The sequence below is a fragment of the Panulirus ornatus genome, chromosome 46, assembly GCF_036320965.1.
Source record: "Panulirus ornatus isolate Po-2019 chromosome 46, ASM3632096v1, whole genome shotgun sequence".
Lineage (NCBI taxonomy): Eukaryota > Metazoa > Arthropoda > Malacostraca > Decapoda > Palinuridae > Panulirus > Panulirus ornatus.
In genome coordinates this window covers 6749228-6766727 of record NC_092269.1, presented here as the reverse complement: position 1 = coordinate 6766727, position 17500 = coordinate 6749228, and the positions used below count along the sequence as shown (strand labels likewise).

General features: G+C 48.9%; 1 protein-coding gene across 8 annotated transcripts in view; it reads right to left on the bottom strand.

Annotated features, from left to right (window-relative positions):
- CASK (peripheral plasma membrane protein CASK) overlaps nucleotides 1–17500 on the bottom strand; it is an 850717-nt gene that overhangs the window by 118867 nt on the left and 714350 nt on the right. The window lies entirely within an intron of this gene.

Below are 17500 nucleotides of genomic sequence, written 5' to 3'. Positions count from 1 at the left end.
ATTTTCACGATCACGCACGCACACGCGCGCCATGGGAATACCGCCACATATTCATGTACACACACACACACACACACACACACCACCCTAGGCCAAACAACATCCAGTCTGTGTTGACCTTGAACGAAACTTTCTACCAATCAGCTCACGCCTGAATGCGTGACGTCACACACACTGCACCCAGTAACACATCTGACCTACATATATAATTCCAACATATATATACACCACACACATGCTATTTAAGAAAGTAAGAATTCTTTAACCCACACTCACCTAATAGTCATCCAAACTCATTAATTATAAAAATCCCTTTGAAGAATTAACTCTTAGTCCTTCTCTAAGACACTTGTAACACCCAGACGTCATTCGTAACAAGGCGTACACCTACAAGTCACTCTCATATATATATATATATATATATATATATATATATATATATATATATATATACACCTGCCACCACTGTAAGTCCCTTCACGTACTCAAACACCCGTTAACCCACATACGCACACCCTCACCACTCAAAACTCAGGTAGCTAACAACATACAAACATACAAATCCACATGTATATGTATATAAATATCATAACGTATATAATACATCCAATAAAAACCTTTATAAACAGGTCACGAATGCAGGAACCCATCTTAATACAGGAGTATCACCCAGGATCCACTTTTTATTTAAGAAGGGAAAGTCTCACAAAGAGGTTTTTAAGCTGCATGCATCAAATGAGATGAAACTGGTGTTAAATATTGGCTGAAAATTGTTGGAAACGGTCAAAGAAAATGGGACACGTGTGGGGGTAAGGTAGACAAAACAATAATACAATAAGATACAATAATACCAGCTGAAAATTGGATGGTGAAGCAAGTATAAAATACAATAATGTGAGTAAAAAAATATATGTATTATATATATATATATATATATATATATATATATATATATATATATATATATATATATATTATATATATATATATATAAAGTCTACAACATACGTACCATCTTGGCTCCTCAATACATCATACCTGTGGGGCAGTTCGTTGACTTTTCGTTCATTCGCTAATCTTTCGTTTTCCTTCGTGAATATCAAACACATACATTATACATGTCCAGTACATGAAATTCAGGGAAACCTTTTTAAATGGCCAAGACGGAGAGGGTCAATAATTTTGGCATCTCCTCTCCTCCCCCAGACATACTACCAGTCATTAATCTACCAGTAATTTATCTACCCTCTTATCTACGTCTACTTACAACTTTATATTTATCAACCCAAAACTCTCTTTTATCTATTCCAATTTACTCTCCTCGTCCAGGGAGACTAAAATAATCACCCATCTTCCTCAATACTTATTTAAGACTTAATTATTATAGCCACATCTTCCAAATATTCTTTTCTTTAGTCTTGTAGCCTCTCCTTTTATGTCCAAAAGCTCCACTCACGCTCCAAAACACCTTAAACTACTAAATCAATACATGATAAACAGATTATTTCTCCTCTGTGCTGGTGACAATGAACTCTCCCCCACTGTGCAACGGATAGACCACTGAAAACACCACTGACGAATGGGTCTCGTCTACCTCAAAGATCACCTTAAGGTTTGGTCGCTCGTGTTTCCAGTCAAGAAACACCACTCACAATACGAGTGGGTTCAGTCACGCTCCTCAGCGCCAAGGAAACAGTCACACACTTTGAAATAGCAAGCTTCAGTCACCTCTCCTCAGTGTAAGGGTTCGATTCTCCCTCTCCTCATCAAAGGTTCAGTCACAACTCAGTAGTTAGGTTCAATTGCTCGCCACCTAACTGTCAAGCACAATCTCTCTCTCTCTCTCTCTCCCCCTCACACACACAAGGTTCAGTCACTTTCGAGTCTTAAAAGGTTCAGTCACACCTGTGGCAGTGTCAAGAATGAGTACTTCCTTCGGTCGAGTGGTTCAGTCCCACTCCCTGATGTCTCATCTCCCCCTCACATCGTCAGTCAACTGAACTGTTTCTCTGCGCCAGGGTTCAGTCATCCTCATTCCCCCAGTGCCCCAAGTTTCAACCACACTCGCATCCTGGTAGCCGACTATCCTGCTCTCCAATAAGTATCAGGGTACACCTGTAATCTCCCCTCAGAAATAAAAGCCAACTGGTTGCTAACCAACGCTCCATCACTCTTCTTTCCTAGGTGCAAAGGTTCAGGCACTCCGCCCAAGTGACGAGGTTCAACCCTATCGCTCAATCAACACTGAGAGTTGATTACAATCCCCAGCAAGACTGTCGGGGTTCGAACCCGCACACACACACACACCTCATAATACTCCTCCCTCTGAACTAACGTACAGACCCTAAAGTTCAACATCTTCCTCATTTGTACAAAAAACTCAACTTGAATCCGTTTCATGTTTCCCAAAAGTCACCTCAATACCCAGACTCAACCACAATGTCTCCCCAGTTCTCATTTTCTTTTTAAAAAAAAACCAACCACTTTTCACTACCTTAATTCATTTTCTTTTTACCAACCACTCTTCACTCTAATTCAACCAGCCACTTCAAGGGTCAATTTAAGAGTCCTTTGTACCAAGAGTTAAGCCTTCACTTTAAGGACACCATACTCTCTCTCCATAGAGCCAAAGTTAACCCAGTTCCCACCACACTTACGCTCGACCAAAGTGAACTCCTCAGCACCACACAAGTCATCTCAGCTCAAAGGTTGTCGTACATGTACCGACCTCTCAGCGTTAAGGTTCACCTCGTCAACTCAGTGTCTGGCTTTAACTACAGTCCCCCCCTTCCCCCCCAAAAAAAAAACAAGTACGAAGGTTCAGTCACAGTCCTCAATCAAGGGTCGATTACAATCCCCTTCTAATCAAGGTTCAATTGTCGTCTCATAATCACGGTTCAATTGTCGTCTCATAATCAAGGTTCAATTGTCGTCTCATAATCAAGGTTCAATTGTCGTCTCATAATCACGGTTCAGTTGTCGTCTCATAATCAAGGTTCAATTGTCGTCTCATAATCACGGTTCAGTTGTCGTCTCACAATCAAGGTTCAATTGTCGTCTCATAATCAAGGTTCAATTGTCGTCTCATAATCACGGTTCAGTTGTCGTCTAGGCGCCAAGGACGAGCTAATCACCTCAGTGTTAGGGTCAAGTTCCACTCCTGCTTCCGTCCCCAGGATCCATCTCACATCACAAGGCAGGTCAGAAGCATCATTGCCACACAGCCTCGTATCCACTGCCTTACACACATGAACCTCACTCACTGGTCTTTACTGTCTCGAACCTCTGTGGCGCAGGGTTCGAACACTCCGCTATCTCGCCTGGAGGTATGAAGAACACCCCTGACGTGAGCGGAGGCCTCCTCCTAACATGGGTGGAGGTCTTCTAACATAGGTGGAGACCTTCTAACATGGGGTGGAGACTACTTAGAGACCTTCTAACATGGTTGGAGACCTCCTAACATGGAGTGGAGACCTTCTAACATGGAGTAGAGACCTTCTAATATAGGTGGAGACATTCTAACATAGGTGAAGACCTTCTAACATGGAGCAGAGACCTTCTAATATAGGTGGAGACATTCTAACATAGGTGAAGACCTTCTAACATGGAGTAGAGACCTTCGAACATAGGTGGAGACACTCTAATATGGGTGGAGACCTTCTAACATCAGTGGAGACCTGCTTACATAGGTAGAGAACCATCTAACATGGTGTGGAGACCTTCTAACACCTCCGCGAACCGCCTACCCCTCCGCCTGTCACCTCACAAGCACCCGTAACCACACTGCACATAAACACTGGTTTACACCCTCTTCCTCACTGGGTTACCTGACGTGTAAACCAAGGTAGGCAGCACAGGAGGAGGAGGAGGAGGAGGAGGAGGAGGAAGAAGAGGAGGAGGAAGAAGAGGAAGAGGGGGCACAATAAGTACACATCAAAACGAGTCACTAGGAGAAACTCGAAAAAAAATATGGAGTCAAATATATACGACTAAGACATCAAAGAATTTGTAGCCACATTGAATAGCCTACCAGATGAGGAACAGCATTGAGAAACCTCCTGATGGAGAGGCAGAGAATAGCGCACGCCAGCAGGAGTGGCGATCACACGCAGCTCACAACGCATTGGGGGGAGGTTCTTCTTTTCCTCCAAAGGGTGGGTCCCACTGGCATAAAAAGGGCCAAGAGGACACTACATTTGTAGGTGCAGAGAACATGTAGTGGTATCCAGTCTTCAGCCAACCTTCCAGTGGTTCCCCTCCCTTTTTTTTTATGATGGTATGAAACTCCTGTGCGGCAATACACCACACGGCAGAGCCCTCGTTGCTTTGAGATGAACTCCTCACACCAACGGAGGAAATGAGGGGCGGCAGCAGCAGTCTCGCCCCACACACACAACACGAGACCCAGATGAGGGGCAGTCTCGCCCCACACACACACCACACACACACACGACCCAGAGGAGGGGCAGTCTGGCCCCACACGACCCCAATTGTCTGGACCGAAATATTCGGTAAAACAGATATGAATTCAGCCTTCTTTTTCTTTCTTTCTAAATCTCCGAACCAAGATTCACTAGCATAGAGTACATGCAAAATCAAAAACTGCTGTGTTAGAGAGAGCAACACAGGCCAAGGCGCCTCCTGTTTCAGCTGGGTTGAACGGCTGCCTTGTTCACAACGAAGTTTCGAACCCGTGTTCTCATGCTTCTGTTGTGTATATATATATATATATATATATAACAAAGTTAGGCATCCAAAATGTCAAACGCTGCCTAGAAGTAAAATGCTGACATAAATTGGTTGGTCAGAGACACAGACAGACATATGTAAACTCAGTATACCCTCAGCTCCTGTATGAAACGGGGTCGGAAACCAAATATTTACATATGTATATATATAAATATACATATGCATGTATATATATAAATGAAAAAACAAAAATAAGAAAGCCATCCAGTTGGTTCATGCACTGAGTATTTGCCTCTGCAAAAAAAATAAAATAGAAAAGAAAAACACGGAAAAAAACCCTGGATTTCTCTGGCTTTTGGTAATGATAATAATAATAATAATAATAATGCTGATTATCACACGTCAACAAACAAATAATGGTATCCATAAACAAAACAACATCGACATCCCCCCACTATGTATGTCTGGAGGACTGAGGGGACACACTGGATATAGTAACACAAGTGGGCACAATGAAGGCTGGGGGAGAGAGAGAGAAGACAGACAGACACACACACACAAACGTGTGTCACAGGGACTGTCGCATTCTCCTCAAAGTGTTCATGTGGGGAAGAGTTTTCATCGTTAATACCAACCACGCCAGCTGAGCCCCGACGTCATGCCTGGCACACACACACACACACACACACACACAACACAAGAGCGTACGAAGCCCTCGCATCGCTTACATATACACATACAGACACACACACACACACACACACTTCATCACATAATCCCCATACATACGTTCCTGGATTTTATGACCAAATGAATCAATATATGTCTTAAATCCCAAAACCATATACACCACACAAGCCAGGCATCATACACACACACAAAGCACACAAGCACAGAGACCACCAATACACACAAGACACACACAACACACAGCACAGAGGCATCATACACCACACAAACACACAAGACACAACACACACACACACAAGACACCACACAAACACACAGGCATCAGAGACCACACAAGACACCACACAAACACACAGGCATCTCATATGCTAAAAACAATCCAGCTCTGATCTTTTTTTTTCCATTTTCTGGGAAGACGACTCAGAAATCATTTTACCCGCAGGCGCTTCCTTTCCTCGCGCGACGCGCGGGGGTTTCAACACCACCGGCGATGCGCCAGCTCCAATGTGGGTTCCTGGGAGGTCTATAGAGCCGAGGGAGAAATGGGCTCACGTAAACACAAACCTCCCGTCTCCCTCCTCCTCCTGTTCTACCACTCCCTCCCTTCCAGCATAATTCCATCGCTGTGTGGACTATGATCACTGCATGCCTAAGAGCCCTGGGTGCCAATTTCTCTCTTGCAGACCATGGACGTGTCTTTTTCCGTCTACGCCAGCGTATATAGAATGGCGCCCTCCCTTTAGTCTTTCAGCAGATGCAAAAGCAGCACTGGTTTTTCTTCCCTCTAAGAACACGCAGAAGAGGCCATGGCCTCCGCCGAAGAGAGAGTCTCCTGGTCAAATCCATTCGACCACAATGAAGTCTCCTTTCCCCCTTTACAAGTCTTTCCCACAGCTACGAGTGGGTGGGTGGGTTGGGTGGAAGAGGAGCCACACTCGTACTCACAATTCGTACTCACAATGCTTGTTAGGATGCGAGAGTACCACTGTATTGGACGTGTTACATAACCAAGAGCGTTCATCTCGCCTCTTAGCGTGGGATCTCTTCCCTAGTTGCGAGCAGGCGAGCTTGGCTTCCATCGCGTGGGTCCACCACACCCCGGGTGGAGTCACACGCTCAAGGTATAGCCGTATAGCCACGAGGTATAGCCGTATAGCCACAAGGTATAGCCGTGTAGCCTCGAGATATAGTCCGTATAGCCACACGGTATAGCCACCCGAGTTGTCTACAACACCTGGGTTGGATATTGAGGCAGATATCACACACACTGCCTGAGTCTGTCTGGTTCGTGGTCTAACCAATTACGAGGCCATTTACGAGAATAGCCAATTACGAGGCCACGTACGAGGATAGCCAATTACGAGGCCAGGTACGAGAATAATCAGTTACGAGGCCACGTACGAGAATAGCCAATTACGAGGCCACGTACGAGAATAGCCAATTACGAGGCCACGTACGAGAATAACCAATTACGAGGCCACGTACGAGAATAGCCAATCACAAGGCCACGTACGAGAACCTAATGTTCTCGCTGGCTCACAGTGTAGCCACGTGAAAGGAAAACCCAACAGCCAAGTGATGTAGCCAAACCCCTTAGCATTCAGCCAATCACAGGGCTTTACACAGAAACTGCTGCTCTCTTTGGTTTATAGTTCAGCCAATCACAGAAACTGGTACTCTCATTGGTTTACAGCGCAGCCAATCACAGGGCTTCACACAGGACCCACTGTTCTCACTGGTTTACAGCTTGACCAATCACAGGGTTTCACACAGAAACCACTGCTCTCATTGGTTTACAACTCACCCAAACACAGGGCTTCACACAGAAACCATTGCTCTCATTGGTTTACAACTCAGCCAATGACATGGCTTCGCACAGAAACCATTGCACTCATTGGTTTACAGCTCAGCCAATCACAGGGCTTCATATAGAAATTACTGCTCATTGGTTTACAGCTTAGCCAATCCTGGGGCTTCACACAGAGGCTACTCTCATTAGGCTTGCAAGAAATACGCCTATTGCCTGAACGCTTATTGGCTAATTACGGCTCATGCCGAAATCACGGCCTCCAAGAAATACGGCCCTTATTGGCGAAGAAAATACGGCCCTTATTGGCCTAGAAAATACGGCCCTTATTGGCCTAGAAAATACGGCCCTTATTGGCAAGAAAATACGGCCCTTATTGGCCTAGAAAATACGGCCCTTATTGGCCTAGAAAATACGGCCCTTATTGCCTGAAATACGGCCTATTGGCAGAAAATACGGCCCTTATTGGCCTAGAAAATACGGCCCTTATTGGCCTAGAAAATACGGCCCTTATTGGCAAGAAAATACGGCCCTTATTGGCCTAGAAAATACGGCCCTTATTGGCCTAGAAAATACGGCCCTTATTGGCCTAGAAAATACGGCCCTTATTGGCCTATAAAATACGGCCCTTATTGGCCTAGAAAATACGGCCCTTATTGGCCTAACATGGCGGCGAGCGCTCGCTTCTCCCCGGGTCTGTGCGGGTTAACAACCCACAAAATTCTCTCATATTCACCACTCTCCCAACATCATATTAACCCGCCACCTCTCTAACGTTAGCCGTTGTTAGCTAACGGTAGCCGTTGTTAGCTAACGTTAGCCGTTGTTAGCTAACGTTAGCCGTTGTTAGCTAACGGTAGCCGTTGTTAGCTAACGTAGCCGTTGTTAGCTAACGTTAGCCGTTGTTAGCTAACGGTAGCCGTTGTTAGCTAACGTGAGCCGTTGTTAGCTAACGGTAGCCGTTGTTAGATGTCTTCCCGGCGTTCTCAAGGCTGGTGTTAATATTTCTTAACATCGTCATGTTAACCGGTGTTACCAGGAGGGCTATGCTGTACGTCTGTTAGTTAACAAACAGGGGTTAACATTAACCCGCCCACCTCTCTAACGTTAGCCGTTGTTAGACGTCTTTCCCGGCGTTCTCAAGCCTGGTGTTAATATTTCTTAACATTATCATGTTAACCAGGAGGGCAATACTGTACGTATGTTAGTTAACAAACACGGGTTAACATTTGGTTAATCATGTACCCTCGTGTGGGAACCATGGTATTCAACACAAACCACACAGGTTAATAAAAAAAAGATGTTAAAATTGTTTGTTAAATCATCAATATTCCACGAAGTTCGTGGTTCTATGGCTAAACGGTGCATTCCTTCATTCAATTCTTCATTCATTATGTCATCGTTTAACCCATTCGTTATCTTCCTTCTTTTCCTTCTTGCTTCATTCGTCTGTTCTTTCATCCACCTCTCATTCACCGCTTCTTTCGTCTATAAGTTCCCTGTCATTTATTCCTTCTCTCACTCATCATTTCATTCATTCTCTTCCTTCTTGCTTCATTCGTCAGTTCTTTCATTCACCTCTCATTCACCGCTTCTTTCGTGTATAAGTTCCCTGTCATTCATTCCTTTTCTCACTCATCATTTCATTCATCCTCTTCCTTCTTGCTTCATTCGTCTGTCCTTTCATCCATCTCTCATTCACCGCTTCTTTCGTATATAAGTTCCATGTCATTCATTCCTTCTCTCACTCACCATTTCATTCATTCTCTTCCTTCTTGTTTCATTCTCACCCACCATTTCATTCATTCTCTTCCTTCTTTTCCTCCTTGCTTCATTCGTCTGTCCTTTCATCCATCTCTCATTCACCGCTTCTTTCGTCTATAAGTTCCCTGTCATTCATTCCTTCTCTCACTCACCATGTCCTTCCTTCCTTCCTTCCTTCCTTCTTTCACTCTTCTTTCTGCACTTCGGGGTAAGGGCGTCACTTCGCGACAGCCCACTCCACCCTACCAGCACCAAGCAACTCACAGTTTAATGAGGGTTTTTCGTGAAGCTCTCCCTCATTTTTCTCGGTGGCTGACGAGTTCCACTCCTCTCCTAAATGCCATCCATACCACTCATCCGACTGGCTAGGTGAGTGCTACTTTCTCCCTCTCGGGACAGACTAACATCCCCACTCATCCGAGGGTCGACAATAGCCTCATCCCTCTCACTAGATACGTAAACCCCATTCTCTCCTCACTCACTCACACACCCATTCCCACTCATCCCTCTCGCTGAATATAATACTACCCCATCAACCATCTTGGCTTACAAACAAACACCCACTCATCACTCTCAGTGGACACGATGACCCCACCACTCATCTCACCCATCAGACGAAATATTCCCACTCACCTTATGATAGCCCTCCTCTGCCCTCCACTGAACAGTCCCACTCATCCCTCTCACAAGAAGTAACCACTGAACAATCCCACTCACTACAAGCAACCACTGAACCCCACTCATCCCTCTCACTAGAAGCCACCATCAATCAACAAATCCCTCTCACATTACTCATAATCCATCCCTCCCTCATCGTTCTGACCCACCCCACTCACTCCACTCCTTCATCGTTCTGACCCACCCCACTCACTCCATTCCCTCATCGTTCTGACCCACCCCACTCACTCCACTCCCTCATCGTTCTGACCCACCCCACTCACTCCATTCCCTCATCATTCTGACCCACCCACTCACTCCATTCCCTCATCGTTCTGACCCACCCCACTCACTCCATTCCCTCATCGTTCTGACCCACCCCACTCACTCCACTCCCTCATCGTTCTGACCCACCCCACTCACTCCACTCCCTCATCGTTCTGACCCACCCCACTCACTCCACTCCCTCATCGTTCTGACCCACCCCACTCACTCCATTCCCTCATCGTTCTGACCCACCCCACTCGCTCCATTCCCTCATCGTTCTGACCCACCCCACTCACTCCATCCCTCATCGATTCTGACCCACCCCACTCACTCCATCCCTCATCGTTCTGACCCACCCCACTCACTCCACTTTCCCTCATCGTCCTGACCCACCCACTCACTCCACTCCCTCATCGTTCTGAACCCTCCTACTCACTCCATTCCCTCATCGTTCTGACCCACCCCACTCACTCCACTCCCTCATCGTTCTGACCCACCCCACTCACTCCACTCCCTCATCGTTCTGACCCACCCCACTCACTCCATTCCCTCATCATTCTGACCCACCCCACTCACTCCATTCCCTCATCGTTCTGACCCACCCCACTCGCTCCATTCCCTCATCGTTCTGACCCACCCCACCCTCATCGTTCTGCCCACCCACTCCCTCATCGTTCTGACCCACCCCACTCACTCCACTCCCTCATCGTCCTGACCCACCCCACTCACTCCACTCCCTCATCGTTCTGACCCACCCCACTCGCTCCATTCCCTCATCGTTCTGACCCACCCCACTCACTCCACTCCCTCATCGTTCTGACCCACCCCACTCACTCCACTCCCTCATCGTTCTGACCCACCCCACTCACTCCACTCCCTCATCGTTCTGACCCACCCCACTCACTCCATTCCCTCATCGTTCTGACCCACCCCACTCACTCCACTCCCTCATCGTTCTGACCCACCCCACTCACTCCACTCCCTCATCGTTCTGACCCACCCCACTCATTCCATTCCCTCATCGTTCTGACCCACCCCACTCACTCCATTCCCTCATCGTTCTGACCCACCCCACTCACGCCATTCCCTCATCGTTCTGACCCACCCCACTCATTCCATTCCCTCATCGTTCTGACCCACCCCACTCATTCCATTCCCTCATCGTTCTGACCCACCCCACTCACGCCATTCCCTCATTTCTAAAATCGAACGAAATCTCACAAACCCTCACAATAAACAATTTACCCATTTATCATCATTTATGGAGACGAAAACGACCCATTAACCCATCCTGCTAATCACCCAACCCATTTATCCTCATTAGAAGGAAGCATCTCCCTCATGAGACAACACACTCATTTGACAAACGTCTCCTCATCTCGTCCCACCCATCCCACACTCATGATCACACTCATCCTCCCTCTCCCTCATAAAAAAGAAAAGGACTTCCATCCACTCATTACCCCCTCACTAGAGAGAGAGAGAGAGAGAGAGAGAGAGAGAGACTATGTAACGCCCTCACACACACACACACACACACTCACAAAACACACTCATCTCAAGGGGTGACGCACTCTTAACGCAACCTCATTAACCTGAGAAAATGACACCATTTTTTTTTTAAGCCAAATCTACCGACCCAATTTATCCTCATTAACACGCGACCACCCGAGCCATTCCTCATTCTGGCGACTCACAACGCAGTGGCAAGACTCACACCTGCTCACGAACTCACACTCATCTGGCGACTCACAACGCAATGGCAAGACTCACACCTGCTCACGAACTCACACTCATCTGGCGACTCACAACGCAGTGGCAAGACTCACACCGGCTCACGAACTCACACTCATCTGGCGACTCACAACGCAGTGGCAAGACTCACACCGGCTCACGAACTCACACTCATCTGGCGACTCACAACGCAGTGGCAAGACTCACACCTGCTCACGAACTCACTTCCAGACACCTGACACCCACTCATTCTTCTTCATCAGGACCGACCATTCCCCACTCATCCCTCTCATCCACGTCGGGAGTTTCTCATGCCCCTCATTAACCATACTCCCACTCATCTTCGGTGATAACCAGGGCCTGTTCATCACTCCTCCCTCTCACATTCGGCTGGGCCCACTCAAATCTCCTCCGTACACCAACCAAGACCCACTCACTCTCCTCCGTACACCAGCCAAAGCTCACTCACTCTCCTCTGTACACCAGCCAAGACCCACTCAAATCTCTTCCGTACACCAGCCAAGACCGACTTCACTCTCCTCCGTACACCAGCCAAGACCCACTCAAATCTCCTCCGTACACCAGCCAAGACCCACTCACTCTCCTCCGTACATCAGCCAAGACCCACTAAAATCTCCTCCGTACACCAGCCAAGACACATTCACTCTCCTCCGTACACCAGCTAAGACCCACTCACTCTCCTCCGTACACCAGCCAAGACCCACTAAAATCTCCTCCGTACACCAGCCAAGACCCACTCAAATCTCCTCCGTACACCAGCTAAGACCCACTCAAATCTCCTCCGTACACCAGCCAAGACCCACTCACTCTCCTCCGTACATCAGCCAAGACCCACTAAAATCTCCTCCGTACACCAGCCAAGACCCACTCACTCTCCTCCGTACACCAGCTAAGACCCATTCACTCTCCTCCGTACACCAGCCAAGACCCACTAAAATCTCCTCCGTACACCATCCAAGACACACTCACTCTCCTCCGTACACCAGCCAAGACCCACTCACTCTCCGTATACCAGCCAAGACACACTCAAATCTCCTCCGTACACCAGCCAAGACCCACTTAATCTCCTCCGTACACCAGCTAAGACCCACTAACTCTCCTCCGTACACCAGCTAAGACCCACTCACTCTCCTCCGTACACCAGCCAAGACCCACTCAAATCTCCTCCGTACACCAGCTAAGACCCACTCACTCTCCTCCGTACACCAGCCAAGACACACTCAAATCTCCTCCGTACACCAGCCAAGACCCACTCAAATCTCCTCCGTACACCAGCCAAGACCCACTTAATCTCCTCCGTACACCAGCCAAGACCCACTCACTCTCCTCCGTACACCAGCTGACTCACTCACTCTCCGTACACCAGCTAAGACCCACTCACTCTCCTCCGTACACCAGCCAAGACCCACTCACTCTCCTCCGTACACCAGCCAAGACCCACTCACTCTCCTCCGTACACCAGCCAAGACCCACTCACTCTCCTCCGTACACCAGCCAAGACCCACTCACTCTCCTCCGTACACAAGCCAAGACCCACTCAAATCTCCTCCGTACACCAGTCAAGACCCACTTAATCTCTTCCGTACACCAGCCAAGACCCACTCACTCTCCGTACACTAGCCAAGACCCACTCGTTCTCCTCCGTACACCAGCCAAGACTCACTAAAATCTCCGTAAACCAGCCAAGACCCACTCACTCTCCTCCGTACACTAGCCAAGACCCACTCACTCTCCTCCGTACACCAGCCAAGACCCACTCATTCTCCACCGTCACTGCCCCTGTTCTCCTCCGTACACTAGCCAAGACCCACTCCCTCTCCTCCGTATACACCAGCTAAGACCCACTCAAATCTCCTCCGTACATCAGCCAAGACCCACTCACTCTCCTCCGTACACCAGCTAAGACCCACTCACTCTCCTCCGTACACCAGCTAAGACCCACTCACTCTCCTCCGTACACCAGCCAAGACCCACTCGATTGCCGTAATCCAGACCCACCCACCCACCTCATGATAACGGAGGACCCACTCTAACCCCACTACACAAACACGTACAACCATTCCTCACTCCCTCTACGTCGCGAATCCTTCTCCCTCATGAACAAGAATCTAACTCATATTCCTCACTTTGAGAGAGACCCCCACCTCCCCTCCCCTCATGACTCCGTGAACTCCCTCACACTCACGTGCAGACACACACACTCGATTCCCTTACCTCATGCGTGAGGACTCGGTGGGTGTGGCAAACCCACTCATTTCCCTCATAAACTAGCCTAAACTTACTCATTTTCCCCTCATAAAGCAAGGGTACATGTTTACTTCTCATGCACAAAAACATGAAAAATAAAACAGGATCTAATGGTTCCCTCCCTCCCCCTTACATACCCAGAGGAACCATTGCGTCCCCCATACATACCAACCACGACCCATTCATCCCCCTTACATACCCAGAGGAACCATTGCGTCCCCATACATACCAACCACGACCTATTCATCCCCCTTACATACCCAGAGGAAACATGCGTCCCCATACATACCAACCACGACCCATTCATCCCCTTACATACCCAGAGGAACCATTGCGTCCCCATACATACCAACCACGACCCATTCATCCCCCTTACATACCCAGAGGAAACAATCGTCCCCCATACATACCAACCACGACCCATTCATCCCCCTTACATACCCAGAGGAACCATTGCGTCCCCATACATACCAACCACGACCCATTCATCCCCCTTACATACCCAGAGGAAACAATCGTCCCCCATACATACCAACCACGACCCATTCATCCCCCTTACATACCCAGAGGAAACAATCGTCCCCCATACATGCCAACCACGACCCATTCATCCCCCTTACATACCCAGAGGAACCATTGTCCCCCATACATACCAACCACGACCCATTCATCCCCCTTACATACCCAGAGGAACCACTGCGTCCCCCATACATACCAACAACGACCTATTCATCCCCCTTACATACCCAGAGGAACCATTGCGTCCCCCATACATACCAACCACGACCTATTCATCCCCCTTACATACCCAGAGGAAACAATCGTCCCCCATACATACCAACCACGACCCATTCATCCCCCTTACATACCCAGAGGAAACAATCGTCCCCCATACATACCAACCACGACCCATTCATCCCCCTTACATACCCAGAGGAACCACTGCGTCCCCATACATACCAACCACGACCCATTCATCCCCCTTACATACCCAGAGGAACCACTGCGTCCCCCATACATACCAACAACGACCTATTCATCCCCCTTACATACCCAGAGGAACCATTGCGTCCCCCCATACATACCAACCACGACCTATTCATCCCCCTTACATACCCAGAGAAACATCGTCCCCCATACATACCAACCACGACCCATTCATCCCCCTTACATACCCAGAGGAAACAATCGTCCCCATACATACCAACCACGACCCATTCATCCCCCTTACATACCCAGAGGAACCACTGCGTCCCCATACATACCAACCACGACCCATTCATCCCCCTTACATACCCAGAGGAAACAATCGTCCCCCATACATACCAACCACGACCCATTCATCCCCCATACATACCCAGAGGAAACAATCGTCCCCCATACATACCAACCACGACCCATTCATCCCCCTTACATACCCAGAGGAACCAATCATCCCCCATACATACCAACCACGACCCATTCATCCCCCTTACATACCCCCCGAAAATAATCGTCCCCCCCTTACAGATCTACCAAGACCCACTCGCTCTCCTCTCACAGCCTTCACTCATCCATCTGGACCCACTCATCCCCCCCCCTCAAACATCCACCAGGTCCCACTCACCCATCAAACCAGGACTTACTCATCCTCCTCACATATTCACTCATCACCTCACCTACCCACCAGGACCTACTCATAGTCTCACAGACTCACCTACATCCACTAATTCCCCTCCTCACAAAGTAGCCAGGATTCATCCATCCCCTTTATCCACCCACCCACATCACCTGGACCTACTCATCATGCCTTACTCACCAAACAGGAACCACTCATCCCTCTCACTGAACTACCAGGACCCACGTATCTCCCTACTCATGCATCCAGCAGGACTCACTCATCCTCATCACCCACCCAGCAGGACATCACTCCACCCAGCAGAACTCATCCTCATCATCCACCCAACAGGACCCTTACTTATCCTCATCATCCACCCAGCAGGACTCACTCCACCCACTCACCCACCCAGCAGGATCCACACTCATCTTCATCATCCACCCAACAGGACTCACACTCCACCCACTCACCCACCCAGCAGGACTCACAATCATCCTCATCATCCACCCAGCAGGACTCACTCCACCCACTCACCCACCCTACAGGACCCACATTCATCCTAATCATCCACCCTGCAGGACTCACTCCACCCACTCACCCACCCAGAAGGTCGACACTCATCTTCATCATCCACCCAACAGGACTCACACTCCACCCACTCACCCACCCAGCAGGACTCACTCCACCCACTCACCCACCCAGCAGGACCCACACTCATCCTCATCATCCACCCAACAGGACCCACACTCATCCTCATCATCCACCCAGCAGGATCCACACTCATCCTTATCATCCATCCAGCAGGACTCACTCCACCCACCCAACAGGATCCACACTCATCCTCATCATCCACCCAGCAGGATCCACACTCATCCTTATCATCCATCCAGCAGGACTCACTCCACCCACTCACCCACCCAACAGGATCCACACTCATCCTCATCATCCACCCAGCAGGATCCACACTCATCCTTATCATCCACCCAGCAGGACTCACTCCACCCACTCACCCACCCAGCAGGATCCACACTCATCCTCATCATCCACCCAACAGGACCCACACTCATCCTCATCATCCACCCAGCAGGATCCACACTCATCCTTATCATCCATCCAGCAGGACTCACTCCACCCACCACAACAGGATCCACACTCATCCTCATCATCCCCCAGCAGGATCCACACTCACCCATCACCACCAGCAGGATCCACACTCATCCTTATCATCCACCCAGCAGGACTCACTCCACCCACTCACCCACCAGCAGGATCCACACTCATCCTCATCATCTACCCAGCAGGACTCACTCCACCCACTCACCCATCCAGCAGGATCACACTCATCCTCATCATCCACCCACAGGACCCATACTCATCCTCATCATCCACCCAGCAGGACTCACTCCACCCACCCAGCAGGATCCACACTCATCCTCATCATCCACCCAACAGGACCCACACTCATCCTCATCATCCACCCAGCAGAACTCACACTCCACCCACTCACCCACCCAGCAGGATCCACACTCATCATCATCCACCCAGCAGAACTCACTCTCATCATCCACCCAGCAGGACCCACACTCATCCTCATCATCCACCCAGCTGGACTCATCCTCATCATCCACCCAGCAGGACTCATCCTCATCATCCACCTAGCAGGACTCACACTCCACCCACTAACCCACCCAGCAGGATCCACACTCATCCTCATCATCCACCCAGCAGGACTCACTCCACCCACTCACCCACCCAGCAGGACTCACACTCATCCTCATCATCCACCCAGCAGGACTCACTCCATCCACTCACTCATCCAGCAGGACTCATCCTCATCATCCAACCAGCAAGTCTCACACCACCCACTCACCCACCCAGCAGGATCCACACTCATCCTCATCATCCACCCAGCAGGACTCACACTCCACCCACACACCCACCCAGCAGGATCCACACTCATCCTCATCATCCACCCAGCAGGACACACTCAACCCACTCACCACCCAGCAGAACTCACTCTCATCATC